At 43.2% G+C, this 25,316-nt stretch overlaps 1 long non-coding RNA gene across 1 annotated transcript in view; it reads right to left on the minus strand.

Moving 5' to 3' along the window:
• The window catches only part of LOC309818658, a 56,366-nt gene that overhangs the window by 773 nt on the left and 30,277 nt on the right, over positions 1-25,316 (minus strand). The window contains exon 2 of the long non-coding RNA XR_014296367.1: positions 24,229-24,261. This is a non-coding gene — a long non-coding RNA (uncharacterized lncRNA). The remainder of the gene's footprint in view (positions 1-24,228; positions 24,262-25,316) is intronic.

Here is a 25,316-nt window from a genome sequence, read left to right on the forward strand (position 1 = left end):
TAACCCGCAAGTGTTGTTCTGCTGGGTGCTTACTAGAATTTGAGAATCGCCTCACGTCCCCGGACGTTCTATCCCTTCCTGCAGCTACAATGGTGTGCTAAACATTTGCCCTACATTAAAGATTTATGATCTGCTTTTGTTCCTGTGTGTCCCCTACTTTTCAGCCATATTTCTCTACAATCATGCTTGCCTCCTTGTACAGGTTCAAAGTCTCATTTTCCCAGAATGCTTCTCAAGGCTCAGAAAGTGTATCATATTTCCACTGGAGCTTGGTGGGACTATCTCATACAATCTGTAACTCCCAATCTCATATACGATGATAGTTTAATTGTGTGTCTTATTCGCAAGATATCTGATCATGCGGTATTAACCAAGTTCCTATATTTACTTTGGAGCAATATTTCTTTCCTGGGGCTCATTTGGCTGGTTTCACATTCTGGTGTAATAATATATCATATACAAACTTAGGGCAGAAATTAGAAAAACAGTCTATTCATAAGAACACTTTAAGAAACCTTCTGAGCTGGAAACCTTTTCTACCCTAGTTGAGATCTTTTTACTTACTTTTAAAAATAGATTAATCTATAAATTATATCCTAGGGGAAAACTTCATACTGGGTCTAGTGAGCACCAGATCCCTACGATTCTTTATTTTTGTAGCAGAGTATCTGGACGCCTTGTGAGAACCACGCTGTACCTTGCGGCGGGGCTTCTGGAGCAGAGTCCCTGACTCTCAATGGCTGAGCCCGGCTCTGGTCGGGACAATGACCCTCTCCCTACTGTGGTTCTATGGACCTAACCTGGCCTCGACAGAGCAATCCTGCCCATTAGTTCACCTGTGCATTTCCTCTCCACTCTCAGACACTCAGGAGCATAGCCATTCCCACAGTCCACATAGAAATATTCCCTTCGAAAAATCTTGACTAGGAAATGAGGGGGCTATGTTCTAGTTTGGTGAGAATAGGACTGAGTTGACGCCCTGCATTCAATTTGTGCTTTTCCTGGAATTTCTTTTCTGTTCTTTCCGGAGGGGAAGGGCCGAAAAAGGACCATTCCAGGGCGCGGCGCTGGGCTTGCCACATTTGGGAGCGCCGCCTGAAGTTGGGCGCACAGCCTCCCGACGCCCTGCCGTTGGGCTGGTGGAGGCCGCAGCACTGCTAGGGTTGTATCAGTCCTCCTGTTTGCACTATTTCTTTTTGCGACCATGGCCCCGCCTTAAGTATTTCTAATTAAGAAACAAAACCTCAGGAAACCGAAACTTAACCAACCGCTCTCGCTTCTGTAATTACGCCTGCTGACCCCCCCCCCGCAACCGTCCAACCAATCAGACGGCGACTAGTGTCTCTGTTTAAAAGTCAACCAATCGGCGACTAGTGTCTCTGTTTAAAAGTCAACCAATCGGCGACTATGTTTGTACCGGTCTATAAAAGAGCTGTACTAAACTCCGCCAGGACCTCTTAGCGTCACCGGCAACGAGTGCGCGGAGGTCCAGGTTCGAACCTGCAATAAATGACCCTTGCCGTTTGGCTTTGACTCTCGACTCTGGTGGTCTTGTGGAGGGGCCTCGCGACCTTGGGCATTTCAGAAACAGGTGTATACCTCTGAGTTTGCAAAAAGAGAATCCCCATCCCTAAAACGCTGGCTCTTATAAAGGATCTTTCGCAGAAGTCCCCACTGGTACGTTTATACTGGATTGAGGTTGGGCTGCCTAGAGCTGTTGGCCATGAGAAATTCCTGCCTATCTCCTTCTCTTTCCCCTGGAAACTGACGCTAAGGCCTCTTCTGGATCCTATGCCCAGTCTTCTTACTTTGTCCTGGTCTTGGTTCAGGGCACAATCTTCTGCGGCAGAACACGTGGTGCCAAAGGAAAAGGGAGGGTAACGCTGTCCCTCCCTCCCCCCATCCTTATTTCCATGCCCCCAGCTACTACTGCTGCCTAACAAATTACCCCAAAACTTAGCAGCTCAAAACAACTGTTTCTTTATGCCCACAAATTGTGTGGGTCGGGAATTTGGTCAGAGCACAAGGGCAGTTGCTTGTGTCTGCTCAGCAATATCTAGAACCTCAACTGGAGAAACTCTACAGCTGGAGCTGATGAAACAGCTGGAGCCTGGAAGCTTCTGGAGGCACCTTCACTACGGGTCTGGTGGTTGGTGCTGGCTGTCAGCTGGGACCTCAACCGGAGCACTTCCGTGTGCCCTCTCTCCCGTGGTGTGGGCTTCCTCACTGCGTGGCCGCTCAGGGCCCCGGTAGTGAGTGTCCCCATCGATAGAGCAAAGGCTGCATCGTCTTCTCCATCCAAGCCATGAAACTGTCATGCAGCATTCCACTGCTTACAAGCAAGTCACAGGCCCACCCAGATTTAAGGAGAGGACGTAGACCCCCAACTCTCAAGGGAGTCGTGTCAAGAAATTTGCAGTCTTTTTTTAACTACCACACTTACCAGCATCATCCCTTAAAGGCAATATTCTCAGTGCTTCCAAATCCACCTCTTCATAAGTCCTCACACACACACTCTCTCTATAATCCTCTTCACCCATGATGCTCACTTCACGTCTTATTTTTCTCTGAAGTTTTCTCTTTTGTACAAATTGACCCAAAAAATTACGGCTTAAAAAACTTGAACCTGTAGGGAAAGACCAAGCCAGGAACCAAAAAGGAAGCCTCGTCTCACACCCAACTTTTAAACACAAACATGTACACAGAAGCCCTCATTCTGTTTCCAGCAACTATAGAAAAGAAGCTTGGAAACTTTCAGTGAGCTGCAAATTTGCTTCAGGTACAGAAGGTTATGGAGGTAGCACCAAGACCGTGCTCTATTTTCACAGCGAGATGAGGGAGAGAGTGTAGACAACAAGAAGTAGCAAACCATGAACAGACAGCCTGGAGCCCTTGGGACACAGGCGGCCCTGGGGGCCAGGCTGCACCGCGAAGGGACCCAAACTTGTGGTAAAAGACACCTCCCACCTCAGCCCACCTGAAACAGCCCCACCCAATAGCAAGGACACAGCGAACCCAGGACTGAGGTCAGAGTTCAAATGTGCCATTTACTAGCAATCCCCGTGTACTGAAGATCCCCACGTGAAGAAACTGAGCCAGCACTCAGCGACGGCCACCTGCTTAGAAAAGGCCAGATCCAGGTTCCAAATTTTCTGCTCACCACCGGCTCTCTACATGTTTCTTTCCCCTGACAAACTTAGGGCTCCTCCACAGAAGTGCAGAAATCATTCATTTCTGAGTCTCTAGAGCTTAGCACTGTGCCCAGCCCTGGAGGGTGTTCAGCATACATTTGAAAATAATTGACAAACAAATGTTGTTCAGTCACAATAAACATATTAAACTCTGCAGCTCAGAGAGAAAGAGGATTGAAACCCAGGTTCCAGCTCAGCCCTGCTGACCACCTCCACGAAGTCCGAGTAGTTGAAGCTGAAATTCCTCCATGACTGAAAGCAACCGTGGGCTATGCTCAGATGACAACAAAAATAAATAAAACAGCTATCTTAGTCCCAGACAGATTAGAAGTTCTTCATCTTTTTGGTCTCAGAGAGCTTTATGTAACTCTGGGGCTCACAAAGACATTGTAGGAACTTCTTCCAAAGTTCACTTATCCATTCATTCATTCATTCATGGAACCAATATTTATTGAATTCTTCCTATGTGCAGTGATGTAAGCTGTGAATACAATGGGGAAAAATAAAGGCAAAGAAATAATAGAAGGGCTTATTTCCTAACTATCTTCATTAACTTGTCTCATCTCTGGCATTAAGACTCTTAATGGTCTAGATTATAAAAGGTACAGTAATGGAAAAATAAAACTTAATTGCTTTAGGCTGCAAACTGCATCATCCTCTAAGTTAAATAACATGTTTTCCTTCACTATATTGTCTCAGAGGCCATGGAGCAGCTGCTGTTTCGTGCTATTGGATAATCGGAAATCAAACAAGATTCCCAAATACATGTTCATCTTCTATTCATTTCACAGGTGACCACGTGCTCTTGACGTCAGCATTTTAATTTCGTTACCTGGTTACAATTTAAAGCCCGCCAAGAGATGGCATGGTTTGGAAAATAAAATAAGCAATCTACAGTTATGCACTGTATACTTTTCCCCAATTCCATTATGACACAAGTGGCTGAAGGCCTTTTAAGAGTTAAATCTACAGTGAGAGTTACTGCAAATGAGAAAGTTTCCATTTTAAAAGATTTCCCATCATCCGCGTACAGAAAATATCAATAGAATTTCTGCTTTTTTAGATATATCCTTCATAGTGCTATAATCTTCATCATGGTTGTAAGTATGATGATATTAATAGCAATATATCAATTCTGAGATAGCTAAAATGCCAGGTAACTATGTATTTCCATCTCATTCAACTCAGACGCATGAGAGCCACATTTTGAACTCGGATGTATTTCTAACTGGTGTGAGTATAAGGGAAAAATAGCTAAGGCATCAGTGTCCGTAAAGCTTCATTGTATCTCATGTGAATATTATCAATGTATAAATATTAATATAAGTATATAAAGAGACAGAGAGAGACTTTGCCTAAAACCACTTTAAGAACATTACATTATTACAATGTTTGGTAAAGGACGCCATCCATCTATCCATATAGATTTGGAGTTGGATAAGATTCTGAAGGTGACTGAGTGAATGTTCCCAGTTTACAGGCGAGGCTGCTGAGGCCTCCTTGCCCTCTGCTTCTCTTCCCACCACTCACAATATCTCTCTACAACTGTATGTTTTCATTCAACGCAGATAAAAGATAAGAAGAAATTCCTATTTACTTTAATCACAGGTCTACAGGGAATGGTGTTCCTCTAGCACTGAGTAACTTTGGTCTCATCTTACTTCATTGTAAATTTCCTCAACTACAAAAAACCAATGTCGGGGTTCAACCTATCACATATTGAACTTCCTTTCCATGTTGAGGGAGTGCAGCACTGTCTCCGTTTTGAGAATTCCCAGAGGTTATTAAGGGTTGTTCAGGTGCAGAACAGATGGGGCGGCCTTTATTCCCCTCCCTGAGCTCCATCAAGACTTTGCCGCCCCATCAGCCCAGTTCCAGGGGACCAGGCTCGAGAGAGGAGCCTCGTAGATTCGATATCAGTCTGGAAAGCACGAGTGTGAAATGGAAGCCAAATTCGCTTCGTTTCCTTTACAGAAGTGTCAGTTCCACTCAAAAACCCACTGTCTTCCCGCCAGAGAAGGAGAAGAAACTGCTTTGTCTCATTCACTTCATCACATAGAACCATCTGATGGGCTTGCAGCTGCCGCTCGCTAATTACGGGCAAACTTCTCGGCGGGAGCGCTGTGGCGCCAGCAGGTTCCGGAACAATCCAGGAATTGTTTGGGGGAAGCTGGGGCACTTGGGGTTGAGCATTTCCATGTCAATGACCCCCACGGGCTGTCAGGACTTGGAGCTGCTCTAGTGGAATGAAGAGGACAAAGTAATGAGGATCTGTGGGGCCGGCACACAGCTGATTGGCTCTGAGAACATGCTGGTCGCATCTCTGTTTCCGGCTGTTGAAGATATGATGAGAGGGCTTGGCTTCCCGCACCACCCCTGCTCCAGGAAAACGCTCAATAGCTCCCATTTACATAGAAAAGGGTCATGGAAATGTAATGTATTTTCAACCCAGTGTATGTGTTTTGGAGATTTGACACTTTTGAAACGAGAGTAAAAAGCTTGAAAAAACTAATTCTCTTTCTTTCTTTTGGTGTGGCAGAAGGTAGAGAGGGAGGTAAATAGGGAAGAGAAGGAGAGATACAAGCAACACATTTTCTTGCTGGAATCTTGATGTGTGGAAGGGAGACAATATCAAGAACTGAGCAGAGGAGAGCTCAGTGGAGGCTGCCAGCATCTACCAAAACCCGAATTCTTCCTGAGCACGAGCCCAGACTTCACCTCCAGCCACCCTTCAGTTAGGTGTCATGATCCAGGCCAGTGGCCCCTGAGCAGAGCCGAGTTGCACTGCCGGGGACAGGCATCCCCCCTCCATACTTGGTCCCTTTCTCCCAAGTGTACACTTGGACGTGGCTCTAACCAGCTTCGACCACGCAGATGATAGTTCTTCCAGGGAGGACAGAGCAAAGGCTTGGAAGGAACCTATATCCTTAAATAACTGTGGAACTAAGCCGCCTGCATCTGGAATATTCACCTTGGACTGTCATATGAAAGAAAGAAACATTTTTGTCTTTTAAGCTACCACGCGGTTGGATCTCTTTGAACAACTTAGCCTTTCGCCCTAAAACAGAAATGATTCTCAGATCAGAAGAGCATTCCCCAGGTCCCCCCCACTTCTTTACTAGTTCTTAAGATATCAGATAGCATCTTGCAGAAAGTCAAACCTTTGCCAAGACCAAGGGCAATGATTCCCCTAGCCTCCAAAATCCTTCCTCAGGGACGCAGCTCTCTCAGATCCCCAGCGATGCCTTCACACCTTCTTTGGAAGAGTTTGCTGCCCTTGTCTTGTGGCTGCAGACAAGGGTTCTCAAGCTGTGGTGTGGAGTGACCTTCCTTCCAACTCTGCAGTCCAGGCAGCCTGTATCTCCTACCAAGAGGCCAGCAAGGAACTGTGATCCGGAGTCATGAAATGTGTGGAAACTGCTAGCATGCCTATAGCTTTTAGATTCAAATGTGAGATGAAAACAGCCACTTTAATAAATTAGATCATGAATATACTGTGGGGAATTCTGGAGGATTATTCATAGAACCGGGAGTACTATACTCCCCAGAGACAGGCAATGAGTTTAACAGTCATTCCCTGAGATGATTTTTTGATTACAAAAAGTGATAGAGACCAAAGAACTTGATATGTTTGGGTTGTGAATGGATTAATATATGTTAATATATAAATTATCAATTAATATATGTTTCAAAATAACTTTCTACAGGGATGGAAATAGTCTCTCTGCACTGTCAACATGGTGGCCTTCATAGCCACAGGTGGCTAGTGCCAATGGGGAACTGGGTTTTTAATTATGTTTAGTTTTTAAGAAATTTGCATTTGCATTGTCACAGGTGAGTGTAGCTGCTGTATTAGACATCACAACTTTGAACCAAAGGTCCACCTAGTTCTCTGTAAATGGTCAGCTAATAAATATTTTAGGCTTTGGGAGTCACGAGGCCTCTCTGGAAACTACTCAGCCCTGCTCTTGCGAAGCAACGGCAGCCACGGTGCTACGTGAACCGACAGGCATGGCTGCGACCCAGTAAGACTTGATTTGCAAAACCAGGGGGGCTGCTTCAGACTCACTGACAAACTCGTTAATGCTTTCCATGACGTTTCCAGCTACTAAGGATAAGAAATAAATTCACACCAAGGTGTTAGTGACAAGATCTGGATTTTCCCCCTGGGTAAGGACCCAGCGGGGAGAGGTGCTTAACCTAGAAGATTTAATCTCGAATTTCAGCATTTCAGACCCTGTGGGACTTGGTAGGAGGAAACAGGAGAGCTGAATGGCTCTCCTTCCTTGGGCTCCCAGAACACACCCAGGACTGAGCAGCCCCGTCTGTCTCCTCACCAGGGCCCTGCTCTCAACCCCAGGGTCATCACGAGACTCAGAAGACATCTGTTCCCATCAGACCTTGATCCCCACACAGCCCAGAAGTGGATGCAAAACGCCCTGGCCATTTGGTTACAGAACCAAAACTATCCTTTCAAAGCTCATTTTTCTTGTCACTTTTATTTGGGGTCAAGATTTGAAGATTAAAAAGGGAAATAAATCAAAGCTTTTCACCACACGGTAAAGGCAAATCGATACACTGAATGTTCTAGAGTCTCAGAGAAGCCATGTTTCACTTTTAAATATTACCTCAAAAGCCATAACGGGTGAGCACAGGATACACTATTTCCTGCACATCAGGGCTCATGGGAAAGAAATTGAAAAACAAAAAAGAGGGCTTTGGAGCCAAAGAGCCACAGGAAACAGACTCGGTAGCGAAGAGTCCAGAGCGGTCTGTCTCAAAGGCGATGCTTTGCACCATCTGACAACGGGTTTAACATTAATTAAAGAGACGCTGAACTTTAGCCCACAATTGTACCTTCAGACAGTGCTGTGTGCTTAGGGAAATGCCTCTTTCCCTGCCCAAGAGCAACGGAGATAAATATAGCCTGGAGAATAAATACAAATCCTAGGAAAGTACACTGAGGATGCCATATCAACGTCATGCCATTCATAGTTTCCTTTGGTAGTCATTCTGGAGGAAAATGAGTCTTTCGAGCAGTTATAATACTGTCAATATTGAGTAGAGATGCTCATGTGCATATGACTCCCAGGACAGATCAGACAAAAGTTATTAGGCTATGTATACATGGTGTTGCATTTCCTCCCACACTTAGCAGGAAGAGCTGGAAGCAAAGCTCTGCCTAGTTGTGACGCTTCCTAGACCCACGCACAGGAAGGGTCCCCAGGCTGCTGGAACAAAGTTAAAGTGAGGAACTGAAGCAGTGCCGGGCTCCTCGGATTGCATCCTACTTCCTCGCCTCCTGTTCTCAGTACCCCTTGCCTTCTAGACTCCCCACCAGTAGGAGCACAAGTGCCTGCTGGGCCCAGCGCCCCATGGCCCACTCCACCCTTGTCAGCTGGGGAACCGCCGGGATCTGCTTGGCAGCATCTAGTCAGGGTCAGTGTGGCCAAATAGTGGGCATGTCCTCTTAGAACAGCCGACCTCAGCATGTTGGGCCAGCAAGGTTGCCTGGAATGTGATGTAATCTTCCATTAAGTGAGTCAACAAGCACGGGTGGAATGGAGGAGGGGGGAGCGCAAGAAGGGCCCCAAAGACACCACCCCTCCTAACGTTTTGGCAAAGAGAAAAAAGAGGAAGAAGACGGGGCAAAGAAAGGGCAAGTCCAGGAGGAGAACTCCATGCCCCAGAGGAGCCCTGATTGCATTTTCCTGTTCACCCCCAGGGCCTCACCTGTCGGGGCTCCGCCCTGAACCCCACGCCACAAACCTGCCCTAGAAGGCATCTCAGGGCGTGGTCATCAATGCAGGTCCCGTCAAGGGGATTTATTTGCCAGAAATGTCCACGAAGATGTGAAACTCACAGTCACAAGGATGCCACCTCCCTCCATGGGCCAGAAAGGCTGGGAACGTGTCCAGCTCAGAGCACTACAGCTGGAAGGGCCTCTCGTCCCACAGAGCCACGACGTTCAATAAAGGGGTGACAAACAATTCCTTGCACCCCTGCTCCACCAGAAGAATCACCTTCCCCACCTCAAGCCCCACAGAAGTCCTCTGGGGCTCTTGGCATCTCTGCTGGGTTGTCTTGGACAGAAGAGTCTCATAGTGCCTGCTTCCAAAGGGTGTGAGGAGTGAGAAAGCCCAGGAAATCCAGACCCCCTCAGCCCTGCTCTAGACACCCTCAAGAGCCACCAGCTACAAAAACCGATGGGAGCTCCTTACTCTTGCTTAGGGTTTGCAGTGTGTTGTAATCCCCACAAACTCTCCCAGTCCCTTCACCCACACCTTCCCCCCAAAACCCGAGCCACTGGCCAAAGAACTTGGATCTCCTTGCATGGCAACTGTTCACCAAGTTCTGGCCTAGAAATCCCAGTCTCCATCAGCAGATAGAGCAGCAGCGAACTTGACTGAGATGAGCTGAGTTCTAGCCCATCATTAAGACACTCACTCAGGGCTTCCCTGGTGGCGCAGTGGTTAAGAACCCGCCTGCCAATGCAGGGGACGCAGGTTCGAGCCCTGGTCCGGGAAGATCCCACATGCCGCGGAGCAACTAAGCCCGCGTGCCACAACTACTGAGCCTGCGCTCTAGAGCCCGCGAGCCACAACTACTGAGCCCACGTGCCACAACTACTGAAGCCCGCATGCCTAGAGCCCGTGCTCCACAACAAGAGAAGCCCTTGCTCGCAACAACTAGAGAAAGCCCCAGCACAGCTACGAAGACCCAACCCAGCCAAAACTAAATAAATTTAAAAAATAAATAAATAAATAAAAGACACTCACTCAACCACTCAGCGTCTTTATGTGGATTCAGTGACAGCTGAGGGAACGTCCAGCTCTCCAATTCTAGGACTCTCAAAAAATGACCAAATCTCAGATGTCAGAATGTATTTTACAGAGATTGGCAAAGCCCTGAGCTGTAGGATAAAAACAAATAAAACTGTCCTAATTAAAAGAGGAAAAGTGGCCACATTATCTAGTTTTTATAGAGTTATCTGATAATTAGAGTATCTGATCATTAGAGAAGTGAATACCTAAGAAAGTCAGGGTTTTAACAAGGACTTTTAGATAAATTAAAGAGTAGGATAAAAACCTCTGAAGTTAACTCAGATCTAGAACATAAAGCAGTCCAATGCTTCCTTTCTATTATATAAGAAAAAGTGCTTTAATAAGTGGTCCAACCAGTGTGAAAAGTTGTTCATTGGATAAGAGAACATTTCCATGAAAGTTGAAAATTTGGAGGATTTTCAGGTGTGAAGATGTGGAGAAGAAACACATGATTCTCCATGGAAATGAGATTGCACAGGAAGCCAAGGATCTGGACACACATTTCGGTGATATCACAGGCCCCAAAGCCACTGCTGCTGAGATGGAACCATCCACAAATTGGGGGGAGAAGTTCAAAACCCAGCTGCCCTTATATAATATGAAATCTATACAAGGTATAAAAACAAGGGGTGCTTTGTCCAAAACTCAAGTGATTCGTGCAGGTGAAAGGTCACTGGCCAGCATTCGGGGAAGACCCCAGCAGGCACGTGGGGGGATGCCTTCTCAGATCGTTTTCTCCTCCAGGAGGTTTTGACCAAAGGCAAGGGACCCGCCCTCATCGTGGTCATGTGATCGGCCTCATGTTGGGTCAGCCACACTCATCCTAGGAACCCCTGGACTAACGGGGAAGAATTTTTTTAAAAAATTAAACACCACCTGTACAGACAACTTTGTAAAGTTCTAACTGAATTTCTCTTAGGCTGGAGGACAAGATAAAGTGAAGTAGTCAGCTGGTGCACTAGGGATCACGCTACGGCATGTTGGCATGATTTTATCCTCTTAGAAATAACAAGAAGCATGCACAAGGAGCTACACAAGGACACTTATTGCAGCATCTTTGTTTTATTAAAAGAAAAAGAGTCGAATCACCAAATGTCAGTAGGGAAGTGATAGGATATTTTAGAGTTTATCCATAACACAGGATACTAGGATACCAGTAAAAAAAATAATAAAGCCCAACCTTTGTACTGAAGTGGAAAAAAAATCTCTAAAATATGTTGTGACATTAAAACAAACAAGTTATAGGTTAAGACATACAGTGTGAGATGATTCGTACTTTTTAAATCCCACAATAGGAAATCACATTACATATACGTATATTACAAATGCATAAAGACAAAGATTTGGAAAACTCATAAGAGCAGTTGTTTCTGGGAGGAGGACTATAGTATGAGATGCGGGGTCAAGAGGAATTTCAGCTGCATTATGGAAATGTTTTCAGCTAGAATATATGTGTGTGACATACGACAAAATGGTCGAGATCAAGGGCTTTGAGGCAAGATTCGTTTTTTTAAATTTCAGCTTCAATATGTAGTAACTGAAGTAAATCATTTAATCTCTTTGAGCGGCAGCTTCTTCACCTCTAATAGGGGGAAAATCATAGTTCCTCCCTCACAGAGTTGTTATAAGAATAAAACAGCTATATATACATATATAAACATATACCTTAACTCTGAAAATATTTCTTATAAGACCAAACAAAGGCTTCAAAACCGTGGGCGCTCAGGACAGCCAGGTCACGACCCGAGGGGCATGAACTTCTGAAGCCCTGAGCCTGCTTCACCCTGGAAAAGATCACTCAGGTCATGAGACCAGGGAGGGACGGGAGATGGGGGAAGGCCAGGGTCGCTCCTTCTTTTATCTTATAAAGAGGCTTCTTTTTTTTCCAGAAACCTGGAGTTAAGCATGCTTAATTAGACGGAGTAAATTAAGCCTTAATATCTCAAGCTCGTCCAGAAGCTATTAGGTAACAAAATCATTTCCTTTGCTATGTGGTACACACAGATGCACACACACGGGCACACAGAGCCGCAGTCCCGTCAAGCTATCAACGGCTGTGTAGCCATTAGAAACCAAGGCATTTACAATCAGTCCTGGACACAAGTGGAGTCATTTAAAGGCAATATGGAGATGTAATATATGGTTTATCTATCAGACTTTTATTCTTTTCAAGAGAAAGGGGGGAAAAGGCTCATGTGTGACAGCACTCTCCTAGACGTTCCTGAACCTGAGGCTTTTTGAACGTCTCCAGATAACCCCTTGAGACTAGCAGGGGCCAAGGATGTACTCAGATCAAGTGTTACGTTCTAGAAGGGGATTAAACTGACTAATTATTAACTGAATTGCTAACCGGGATAAGATCTCACTTAAAGAGGTAGTACTTTTCTACTTGAGTACAAACAAGGAAACGCCGTAATACCTCGGTCATATTTGCTGTCTGGGAAAACAATAAGTGAATATGCATTGACCGAGAGAATTCAGTTCTCCAAGCAATGGCAGAGTGTCATTTTTTAAATATTCAACTTGTTCGGTCTCAGGGAGAATTTCTAATAACAGGGTTTGCTGCTTGTTTTGTATTTAGTAGAGGCTATAATGACCTTCCAAAGAGTAAGAGGCTTGAGGACCATTTGACTCAACTTTTTCAGAAGTGTTCAATGTATACAAACTGTTCATTAACAAGAGCAGAAATTTCCCTTGAGATAAAATTTGGATTTTCTGAAATGTGATTTTTATTATATTTGGAGCCAAAGCACAGCAGGAATACACATCAGATCATAAAAGAGATAAGATTTGAAATTCAATTATGGCAACTACTTGAATTTCAACAGCTCATGAGCAAACTCTTAAAGAACATATCAAATGAAAAAAATGACGACAACTCGGAAACGTTATTATTAGGATAGGATATCTGAGGAACGCTTTACGCTAACTGAAAGTTTCTATGGAAGATCAATTATTGTGAATATAAGCAATTCTAGAGATAATGTTTAAAGGAAGCATGAACTTCAATGGAGGATAACCTGTAATCCCATCCACTCTTGGTATTTATCAATCTCCCCTTTGCACAACAGTGTACAACAGTGCAGAAGGGATACGGCCAAGAAGTTTTCTCAAGGAGTCCGTGTTTTTTAACAGACATGATAGGTATGTAACGACACATAGATGAATGATATCCACGGCATACACAGAAAACCCACCACTGCCTGGAGCACAAAATTATAACGACTCTCAAGAAACTCATGATACTGCTTGAAAAATAAAACAGACACATGAAATAACTATTTTTGCAATAACTAAGTATCAATATATCAGAATCTCAGCATCTTGGAGGCAGACGAGAAATTGGAAATGATAGACTAACCCTTTAATAGATGAAGAAATAGAGATATGAAGAAAAGAAGGGGAAAACTAATGTTTAATGAGCGACTACTCTGAAGCAGGTAACGCGTGGTACGTTATCTCATATACATTATCTCCCAGATACTCGTGAGAGTTCTGTGAGGTACACGTATTCCCTTCCTTTTACGATGAAGGAACGGAGGACTAAGGTTGAAGTGAGGCCACACAGCCAAGAAGATGTGCGATCAAGGAGCAGACCCAGGTTCCCTTGCCCATCCCTGGTTTCCCCTCAAACCGTGCAGGACGGATTAAGAGTCAGATCCGAGCCCCCAGTAACAACGTGAACGGCCATTATGTTTGAGCCCAAGGGAGGTAGATCTGGGAAGTTCCCAAGAAAGCTGGAATCTGCACTAAGATGTAAGAAAAACATAAACCAGAAGATGTATTAAGAATAAAGTGAGCAGTAGCTGAGACGGCCTCTACCTTCATGCTTGTCTGTCTCCCCGATAAACGTGTGAACTCCTCAAGGGCCAGGCATGGTCTTATCTCCTCAGCAGCTTCAGAGTCCAGCACCTTCAGAATCCGGCACAGTATCTGGATCACAGAACACTCAAGAAATGTGTGTTGGACCCCAAAATGCAGAGAGACCCGGCTATGATTCAGAGAACCTGATGTGAAGTACCTGAGAAAGGGAATGACAGATTTTATCTACATGAACAGGTAGGAAACTGGAAACGTGAAAATTTGACAGATTTACCCAATTACGGTGTCCCTTTTCTGCTGCCCTTTTATCCCACATGGGCAGCCAACCTCTGACCTTGGCTAGAGGAGTGTCCTCTGTCTTCCTTCTGTGACCTCTGGTGAGCAAAGATCACATCATCAACTCAAAGGTGGAAGATGCTTCCTACCCCCAACACCCTAAGAAGCCAGAGTGGAGGAGGACCCAGGACTTCAAGGCCCACCAGAAAAAATACCACTGACCCAATAAACCTGTCAGCTGCAAAACTTTGGCTGGCGACATTCTTGAGGGAGAGGTGGGCAGATATAAATAACTATGGGGCAGAAGGTTAGTTACGGAACATTTTTAAATTGAGAAGACAATCTGTTACAAGCAGGAGCCGTCTAGATCACAGCACTAGGAATTAAGAACATAAAAGGCTCCTTCACTAGAGCCCTCACCCAAGTAAAAAGAAAAACACGAAAGAAAGCAGCTGTCCATCTCAAGTTATGACTACAGATATTTACAATCTAAGATGGAGGTGGGCATCCCATTCTCCAGTCTTCTGGTACCTACAATGTCCTGTTCATTTCATGGTGTTATATTTTCAAAGGCAGATGCAGCAAAGGGAAATGGCAAACTGGAAAGCACCCAGAAAAGATGGGAAAACACAGCATCTAAGGAAGCCTTGAATCTACAAGGAATGTGTGGTATAGACAAGAGAAGATAGCGTGTGAGGAGTGCCAGACTGTGACGGCGATCTTTAAACATCTCCCGTGGAAGGAGCTGGCTCTTGTCTCCAGAGCTAGGTCCAGAAATCTTCAGAAAACCAGATTTGGGCTCAAAGGAGGAATTATTTAACCTGGAGACAGAGGTAGAATGGGCTTCTTGGGAGGAGACTGAGATCTCCTAACTGAAGTCACTCGAACCAAACCATTTCCAGCACCCTATTTACAGCCCTCCTTTTGTTTTGTTTCCTGGTCTCAACTCGTTATTTCCACCGTCAGCTCCCACAGGCAAAGTTCTTCCAGGCCCTTTCTCCTTCAGTCCAAATGCCTATTCCTTCACATACACTCCTCTGTCACTTCTTCAGTCAGAGATGGGCGCTCCCCGCTCTGCACAGCCTTTAATGTGTCGTCGTTACGCCGTCCCATCACTTGCCACGCCCTCAGCTGCTCTCTTGCCTTTTCCCGGAACACTCGTGTATGTGCAACTACTGCTCTGTGCAAATACACTCAGCAGAGCTTTCGCTTCGACAACCAGGTAACACATTCAATATATGTGACTAGTCAGTCCCTCCTGTTGGGATAATTAGGAGAGGAGACACCGGATGTGGGGAATAATGAAGGGACGAAGCAGATGAAACCCGAGGAGGGATCAGAGAGCAGAGAGAAGTGAACTACAACCTCAGAAGCACATCGATGAGCCCGGGACATTGGAGGAAGTAAAAAGGCACAGAGAGAGTGGACCGTTTGTGTCTGGAGTGGGGTTATGATGGTTACTGATGAGAAGATTAATCTTTTCTCTATTTCAAACACCTATTTAATATACCACTTTTTTCGCATAGGTGGAAAACAAGAATTCCAAAATGTTAACCACAGACACTATTAACACTTTATGGAAGAAAAGCCAGGAAGACCTTCCCTTCAGAATCTTGGTCTAACAAGTAAAATCAGTTATGAACGGAACATTTTCTGGTAGATCAGTGAGTAAAAATAGAAAATATCAAGAGAACGGTGCAGGTTCTAATTTATTTAAGTTTTGAATTTTACCTTTTTTCTTTTTGTGTTAAATTTAAAATGTTTACTTGTGTAATATTTCAAAAATTCAGAAAAAAATGGGCTCATGCACTGGTTCTAAGAACTGTTTGCCTTAACTGAAGCTTGGCTTCAGTTACCTTTTTCTTTTTTAAAAAAAAAAAACATCTAATGACAGTTGAAGCACACACTTCACTCCTCAACCACCACCACCAGAGATGAAAAATAACTTGACTGTGTTTTATATTTTACATAGACATAAAACTTTAAGCAATGTAGAGTAATGTTTGCGTATCTTTAAATGTTCAAATGTGGTAAATTACATTAAAAGATTTCCTAATGCAAGTTATCCTGCAACACTGAGATAAACACTCATTGGGCAAAAATGTCTTTGAAAAATATTTTGATGGATTTAGTTTGCTAGTAATTTATTTCAGATCATTGCCTTCATATTCATAATTGTCAATGGCTTACAGTTTTGCTTTATTTTACCTTACTTGTTCCGTTTCATTATCAAGGCTCTATGTACAAAGTGAGGTGGGGAGCTGTCCTTTTTCTCTTCTTTGAAAAAGTTTATGCAAAGTCGAGCTTATCTGTTCTTTGAAGATTTTGTAATCTTGGCTGCATCTGGCCTGTTTTCTGCAGAGGAAGGGGCTGGGGGAAAGCTGTAGATTATTAACTTGATTCACTTCTTTTGTGATTATAGGTAGATTCCATCTTTTTGTGTCATCAGTTTTTTGTAACTGACATTTTTCCAGGAAACTGTCCAGTTTCTCGAGGTTTCCAACATGCTGTCAAGAACTTACTCACAGTGTGCTCTGATAGGCTTGGGAATCTCCCTCTGGTTATGTCCTATTTCTCTGTCATGCCTTCCTTCCTCCTGCTTTTGGTCGTTCCCACCAGAGACTGTTTTATCACTCTTTTCAAGGAACTAGCTTTTAGTTGGGTGGATTTTCTGTATTATTCCTTTGTTTTCTAGCCCATTAATTGCTAACCTTATCTTTATGATTTCCTTCCTTCTGCTTTCTTTCTGCTTGCTCTGTGGCTCTGTTTTTACTATTGTGGACAGGACTTAGCTCATGAGTTTTTAATCTTTCTCATTTTCTAATATATAAAATTAAGACGGTAAATATTCATTTAAAGCATCATTGAAGTGACTCTACAGGGTTTTTCCTGTTTAATGATTTCAAAATGTTTACTATTCTTTCTTTCACTCTTATAGCTTCTAATTCTTATTGTGGAGAATTTCAAACATACACAAAAGCAAACATTAAATCATTCTGGAATGTTCCTAGTTCAACACGGAAACGGCCTTTGTAATATATGCTTTGAGGTAATAATGTTCCCTAGTTATTTTTATTGTAGAAATCCATGTGGATGTCTTCTTTTCCATGAAGACAAAAACTATACCTTATGTAAACTTGTGTCATACACAGTAAGTGCTCAACAAAATCTGGGAGGATTAATTTCTTTAATTCCATAGGACCATAGTCAAAGGCTATTTTGCCAAAATGCAGCCTCAGCGTCACAGATGGTTAAAAATACTTTGAGAAATATAATTAGCATTTTTATGAGCACAGTTCCCATATTTGAACGTCCACAAAAGTTCAGGAGAGTTGAACAAACACCATTTTAGGAGCTATAAATAAAGCGGCCGGCCTCGGAAAGCCAGTCCTGCTTTTCCTCTGCCTGCCACCCTGATCCCTGTCCTTCCTGCTTCATGTGCAAAGGCTTCCGTGTGTGTGCTCCCAGGGAAGAAGCAAATCCAAGCCGCATCCGCCTCACGAAAAAGAAGTTGTTGCCACACAAAGGAAAAGGTTCCAGAGCCCTCGGCCTCCACCGCCACTGGCTCAACTGTTTCTAAGAATAGCGTGAACTGTGGAAAAAAAGGAAAAAAAAAAAAAAAAAAGACACTGGCACCAGACACTAGTCTTTCATTGTCTCCAGGCTTTAAAATAGAAACAGGCTGAAACGGAACTGGCCCTGGAAACCGTCTCCAGGCCTCACTCGGAGAGGACGGAGATGCGGCTCCGGGATTCTGGCTCCACAGGCGAACCCCGCCCGGTGCTGTTTCCAGGACGGGATGGGCACGCCCACCGCCCAGGCCCCAGCCCGGGGCAGGTCCCCCGGGGTCCAGGCCTGCCCTGAGGATTCTCAGAGGTTCTCACTGGGCCTCTGCAAGGGAGGCCCTGGGGGTGTGAGGGGTTTCCCCACCCAAAAGTTCAAGTTGGTTGCTGAATGCTTTTCTCTCCATTTCATTTTCATAAGCTTAAGGGTAGCTTATTGGTTCGCAAAACAGATTTTGCAAATAGTTCCTCGTCCTCCAAAAACCACTGTCAGCTTTTCTCTCAGGAGACCTCTCCGCCTAGAGGAGCCTGTGCAGTTGGGCCCGGTTCCGAGGTTGACTGGCCTTGCGCAGGGGTGTACAGTCAGTTCCAGAACCCCGCAGACACCGTAATCCAGGGACGCTCAAGTCCCTTATACATAGTGACACAGTATTTGCCTAGAACCTATTCACCCCGTATACTTTAAATCATCTCTAAATTACTTATAATACGTAAAAACAGTGTAAATGCTGTGTAAATAGTTACAGATACAATGTAAATGCTATGTAAATAGTTGCTGGTCCGTACCTAATGCAACTTTCGCTTTTCGGAACTTTCTAGAATTTTTTTTTCCGAATACATTTGATCCCAGTTGGGTTGAATCCATGGACGCGGAACCGCAGAGACAGAGGGCCGACGACATAGGGTTGAGGAACATCACTCTTTACTTGCATCCGGCACCCAATTGCGGGTGTTTTCATAAGGAGGATGTGACATTAGTCTGAATACTAGACTTCTAACCAGAAACAAATTCCCAGACTTTGGGGACGGTTTCTGAAAAGAACCGTTCTGCTTGCAGAAAGTCCAAATTATCCAGTTCTAATCTCTATGCATTCAAGTATCTCTTGACTATTAGATCGATCATTTAGTGAAAATGAAGGGGTTTTTCCCCTGCAAAATTTCTAGTATGTATGTAATTACCCTTAGTTGGAAACATAAAATAAACCAACACTCAAGCTTCTTTTTTCCCGATTTCTAGACAAACACACTAGTGAAGAGGTTTGTTGGACTTGGGGCTCCCAGAAACCCAGTGCCAATTTCTGATGGATTACTTCAGCTCTGCTCCTTCCAAAGCGGTTAATTGTTGATCCAGTAAGAAGAAGAAGGAACGAAAACCGACCTCTCTCTCTTTCATTTTCATTCGTGTGCTTAATATTCTGTAATGTCTCGAGGTCAATGGCTGCTTCACGGGTGGGTGGTTGGGGGGAGGGGTGCACAGTCAAAATAATGGAACTTCACTTATCAAGAACCTGATTGTCAAGGTCCACATGGCTCCAGACTATGACAGCGTGTCCCTTCGACCCAGACTCTAGGTTAAGACCTCTATTGAGTAAAGTCAGCGTGAAAGAATTCTGCTTTGGAAACACATAGAAGAAAGGAAACCTAGCACGGGGGGGGGGACAAGAATGCGGATGGCCCACCCACATGGAGCATTGAAGTTGTGGGTCTCCCAGGGGCCCTGCCTTTGGTTACAATCATCAGCACAGGCAGAAATTGATCATCCCCCACCCCACCCCCATCACAGTTCTCACTGAGTCTTATCTGCCCAAACTGGGTTACTAAAGCCAGAGAGAGATTGACTGTCCTTGTCCAAGGTCAGCAATCAGACGTCAGTTATACTTGTCCCACGCTAGGCTGTTCCCAGCTCAGATATCTGAGCGCACTTAGCTGCACGTAGCAGTGACTGTATACACGTTTGTTGACTTGAATGACATCACTGTTCTCAGCTGGTGTCCACTGCTCACCTGTTTCCTGATATCCAACTGATCCCTAATATCAACAACCACCTGTCACTTGGACTTCTCTTGCCCACATCTGCCAACAAGGTTTATGTCTTAGGATGCCAGCTCAACTCTCCTTTCACACCTTGAACTTGCCTGTTCTCCACTCTGACACCTCAGAGAGACCTGAGCTTTGACGCAAGACTCAGCTGTCTCCACCGACTGGCATCTCCTGATCTAGCCACAGCCACAAATACCCAGCTGTGACATTTACAAGTGGCATCAAGGAGGGAAGGATGATGAAGCAACAGGTAGGTACTAACATTTGTTTTCCCCAGAGATGTGTATGTCTCTGTGCCCAGCCCTGACACATGGGAGACCTTTCCATTCTACCTCTAAAGAACACCAGGGAGCAAGGAGATGGTACTTTTTCCACTGCCTGATAACCAAGATCCCACATGTTTTCATTTGCGGAAACTAAACCATTCCCTTAAATTACTGATTTTCAATTGCAGCTCTGAGAATGGAGGAATATCCGTAATGAAATATTTACCCACCTACAACAAAATGAGAAAAATAAGGGCAATGAAATGTATTTTCCATAGGCTGTAATATTCTATGTAAAGGATTATCCTTTGTTCTGAGACCATAGTGGAACCGTATCTTAGGATGGAGTAAAGTGATTCCTTATTGCAAAAATTACATCCAGCCAAAATTACCCTTCAGAATTTCTTAAGAAGGTACAAAATGAAGTCCAAGCCAATCACAGCCTGTTTTTCCTGTAGCATGGAATCGATTGCTAGTTCTGTGGCTCAGCATATCTGATGAAATACTTGGCTTTCCTTTATGTGCCACAATATTTTAAAAAACAAACAAACAAAACAAATGGGATCTAATGAGACTTAAAAGTTTTTGCACAGCAAAGGAAACAAGACGAAAAGACAACCCTCAGAATGGGAGAAAATATTTGCAAATGAAGCAACTGACAAAGGATTAATCTCCAAAATTTACAAGCAGCTCATGCAGCTCAATATCAAAAAAACAAACAACCCAATCCAAAAATGGGCAGAAGACCTAAATAAACATTTCTCCAAAGAAGACATACAGACTGTCAACAAACACATGAAAGAATGCTCCACATCATTAAGAAATGCAAATCAAAACTACAATGAGATATCATCTCACACTTGTCAGAATGGCCGTCAGCAAAAAAATCTACAAACAATAAATGCTGGAGAGGGTGTGGAGAAAAGGGAACTCTCCTGCACTGCTGGTGAGAATGTGAATTGGTACAGCCACTATGGAGAACAGTATGGAGGTTCCTTAAAAAACTAAAAATAGAACTACCATACGACCCAGCAATCCCACTACTGAGCATATACCCTAAGAAAACCATAATTCAAAAAGAATCATGGACCACAGTGTTCATTGCAGCTCTATTTACAATAGCCAGGACATGGAAGCAACCTAAGTGTCCATCATCGGATGAATGGATAAAGAAGATGTGGCACATATATACAATGGAATATTACTCAGCCATAAAAAGAAACGAAATTGAGCTATTTGTAGTGAGGTGGATGGACCTAGAGTCTGTCATACAGAGTGAAGTAAGTCAGAAAGAGAAAAACAAATACCGTATGCTAACACATATATATGGAATCTAAAAAGAAAATGGTCATGAAGAACCTAGGGGCAAGGGAATAAAGACTCAGACCTACTAGAGAATGGACTTGAGGACACGGGGAGGGGGAAGGGTAAGCTGGGACAAAGTGAGAGAGTGGCGTGGACATACATACACTACCAAATGTAAAATAGATAGCTAGTGGGAAGCAGCCGCATAGCACAGGGAGATCAGCTTGGCGCTTTGTGACCACCTAGAAGGATGGGATAGGGAGGGTGGGAACAAGGGAGATGCAAGAGGGAAGAGATATGGGGATATATGTATAACTGATTCACTTTGTTATAAAGCAGAAACTAACACACCATTGTAAAGAAATTATATTCCAATAAAGATGTTTAACAAAAATTATCTTGAACTATTACAAAACAGAAAAAATAAAATAAAAAAAAAACAAACAAACCTCTTAAAGACCTGAATGACACAATGCTGAGGAACACGGGACTTAGAGGAACAGAAGATTCACTGTACACCCAGCCCTAGCAGGAAAGGGAAGGGTCACATCTTCCACACCCTAATCACTCCAGAGCACGTACTCTGCAGGTAGAACCACGGAAACACCTTACAGACTCCCAGACTCTTTAAAGTATTCACTTTTGAACGTATGTAGTTGGAGAGAAGTCACAAAAGTTAAGTGGCTGTGGGACACTTTATTCCTCTCTTTCTTTTTGTTTTTGGTGAAAAAAAAAAAAAACACAAAAACCTTCCATTCACGAAATGAGGTTGAGATCAAATAAACTTATAGCTTAAACACAGTTGAGAAAATTAAAAAATTGGCAATCTTATGTCAATCTCCAAACCCTTTTAAAGGATACTTATGTCAATCTCCAAACCCTTTTAAAGGATACTTGTTTATGAAATTCAGAGATCTGAAGGTCATAAATTTAATGTTAGAATAGTAAGCAGGTGTCATATGAAACAGGGGAAAAAGTTGCAGCCAATATCCTAAGGTCACATCTGGATTCCTGGAGAAATGATCAATCTAAAGACTGATTCTCAAAAGTGCTGAATTTAAGTACTATGACTTTTAACCTATTTTTCTAACTTACCATGGTTCTTTCTTGCAGTAGAGTTGAAAATTGAGCAAAAGGATAGATTTACTGTATCAAAATCTAGTTCTCACCCCACTTGGATAAACCTCTTCTCCACTTCAGTCAGTGGAAACCCCATTTTAGCCACTCAACAAACGCCTCTGAGTCATCCTTGTATATTCTTTCTGTTTCACCGGTTTCCAATCCAATAGCGAATATCGTCAGTTCTCTTCTTAAACCACATCCAGATTCTAACTACTGCTCCCCACCTCCAAGGCGCCGAGCATTGTGCAGATTACAGCAGCTTCCTCACTGGCCCTCCCATCTCAGCCTTCACCCGTTCTCAACACAGCAGCCTCGGTGCTCCTATTAACGTTTAAGTTAGATCGTCATTGATCTGCTCAAAACCTAAAAGTGGCCCCACATCACTTAGAGTCCAGAGTTCTTACTCTGGCCAACAAGAACACCATGTGACTTGATCACCCGTTGGTCTCACTTTACCTCTCTGACCTCATCTCTTGCTGCCACTGTTTAATGAACTTGGAGCAGTGCCTGGCAAAAAGCAACTGTTAGACAAGTGGTATTTACAATTGTTATATTATTATTTCTATTACTCCTACTGCTACTACCACCACTATTAGTCCACCCATCAGTTGCTCCTCTCCAGCCACCCCGCCTTTCTTGTCCCCAAACACACAGAGTAGAGCTCTGCCTTCAAGCTTTGTCTCTTCCCCTTGACTAGAACACCTTTTCCCCAGATACCCGCCAGACTTTCCCCAGATATCCGCCTGACTTTTCCCAGATATCCACCTGACTTTTCCCAGATATCCACCAGACTTTCCCTAGATATCTGCCACTTTCCCTAGATATCCGTCAGACTTTTCCCAGATATCCACCAGACTTTTCCCAGATATCCACCAGACTTTCCCTAGATATCTGCCACTTTCCCTAGATATCCGCCAGACTTGCCCCAGATATCCACCAGACTTTCCCCAGATATCCACCAGATTTTCCCCAGATATCCGCCAGACTTTTCCCAGATATCCGCCTGACTTTTCCCAGATATCCACCAGACTTTCCCTAGATATCTGCCACTTTCCCTAGATATCCGTCAGACTTTTCCCAGATATCCACCAGACTTTTCCCAGATATCCACCAGACTTTCCCTAGATATCTGCCACTTTCCCTAGATATCCGCCAGACTTTCCCCAGATATCCACCAGATTTTCCCCAGATATCCGCCAGACTTTTCCCAGATATCCACCAGACTTTCCCCAGATATCCACCAGACTTTTCCCAGATATCCGCCAAAACTTTCCCAGATATCTGCCAGACTTCCTCACTCAACACCTTCACCTCAAATAGCCACTCAGTAAGTCCTTCTCTGATCTCCTTATTTAAAATTGCAACCTCTCCCTCTAACAATCACACCCCACCCCCTATCCTTGCTTTATTTTTCCTTAGAGCAATCAGCTCCTTCTAGTATGATATATACTGTATCTGTTTATGTTTGTTTATCGTTTGTCTCCATACATTATAATGTAAGCTCCAAAAGGGCAGTGACTTTGTATGCTTTATTGACTGCTCTATACTGGCAATATAGTAAATATTCAATAAATATTTGTTGAATGAATAACATTCAAATTATCATATTCAGATAATGGAAAACCCTAAAAATTTACTGAATTTAATACCCATTCATGGTATTTTTTAAACTCCCCAGCAAACTGTGACTATACGAATACTCTCTCAAATAAACAAAGGGTTGCCTCAAAAAATTCTATGGCTCAGATAACTTTTAATCATGAAGTATTACATTCCTTCCCCCCAAGTTTGAGCATATAACAAGGATGTCCACTCTCACCATTTCTGTTCAGCATGGCACCGGAGGTCTTAGCTAATGAAATAAGGCAAAAAGGGAAAAAAAAAAAGCATTACTATAATTATGGATGAAGTTAGACTATTTTATTCAAAGAAGACATGATTGTCTATGTAGAAAATCCAAAGGAATCTACAAAATTTTAGGACTAGGTGAGTGAATTTAACAGTGTCACAGGGTATAAAGTCAACACCCCAAAATTCATTTTTTAAATTGAAGTATAGTTAATTTACAATGTTGTGTTAATTTCTGCTCCACAGCAAAGTGATTCAGTTATACATACACATATATATATATACATTCTTTTTTACATTATTTTTATTTTTAAATACTAACAACAAAAATTGGAAAACAAAATTTAAAAATATCATTTACATCCTCAAAAAATTAAACATAAAATTACCATACAATCCAATAATTCCACCTCTGGAATATAAACAAAAAAATTGAAGACAGGGACTTGAACAGATATATGTACACCAATCTTCATGGCAGCTTTATTCATAATAGACAAAAGGTGAAAATAATCTTCATGTTCATTGATAGATGATCAGATAAACAATATGTGATAATATATACAATGGAATATTATTCAGCCAGAAAAAGGAATTAAATCATGACACAGGCTGCAACATGGATGGACGTTAAAGACACTATGCTAAGTGAAATAAGGCACAAGAGGAAAAGTACTGTATGATTCCATGTATATGAGGTCCCTAGAACAGTCAGATTCACTCAGACAGGAAGTAGAGATAGGGCTGCCAGGGGCTGGGGGTGGGAGTGGAGAGTTATTATTTAATGGGGACAGAGTTTCTGTGTAAGATGTTGAAAAAGTTCTGGAGCTGAATAGTGGTGATTGTTGCAGTTAACGTGGGGACTTAATGACACCGAACTGTACATTCATAAATGGTTAAAATGATACATTTTATGTTACGTATATTGGATCACAATAAAAATATCATTTACAGCATCATCAAATCCTTGGAATAAAATTAATGAAAGATGTGCCAATCCTCCACTCTGAATGCTACAATTGCTGAGTGAATTTTACAAAAACATGAATAGATGGCGAG

Source organism: Grampus griseus, assembly GCF_964374135.1.
Source record: "Grampus griseus genome assembly, chromosome: 2".
In the NCBI taxonomy this organism is placed as follows: Eukaryota; Metazoa; Chordata; class Mammalia; order Artiodactyla; family Delphinidae; genus Grampus; species Grampus griseus.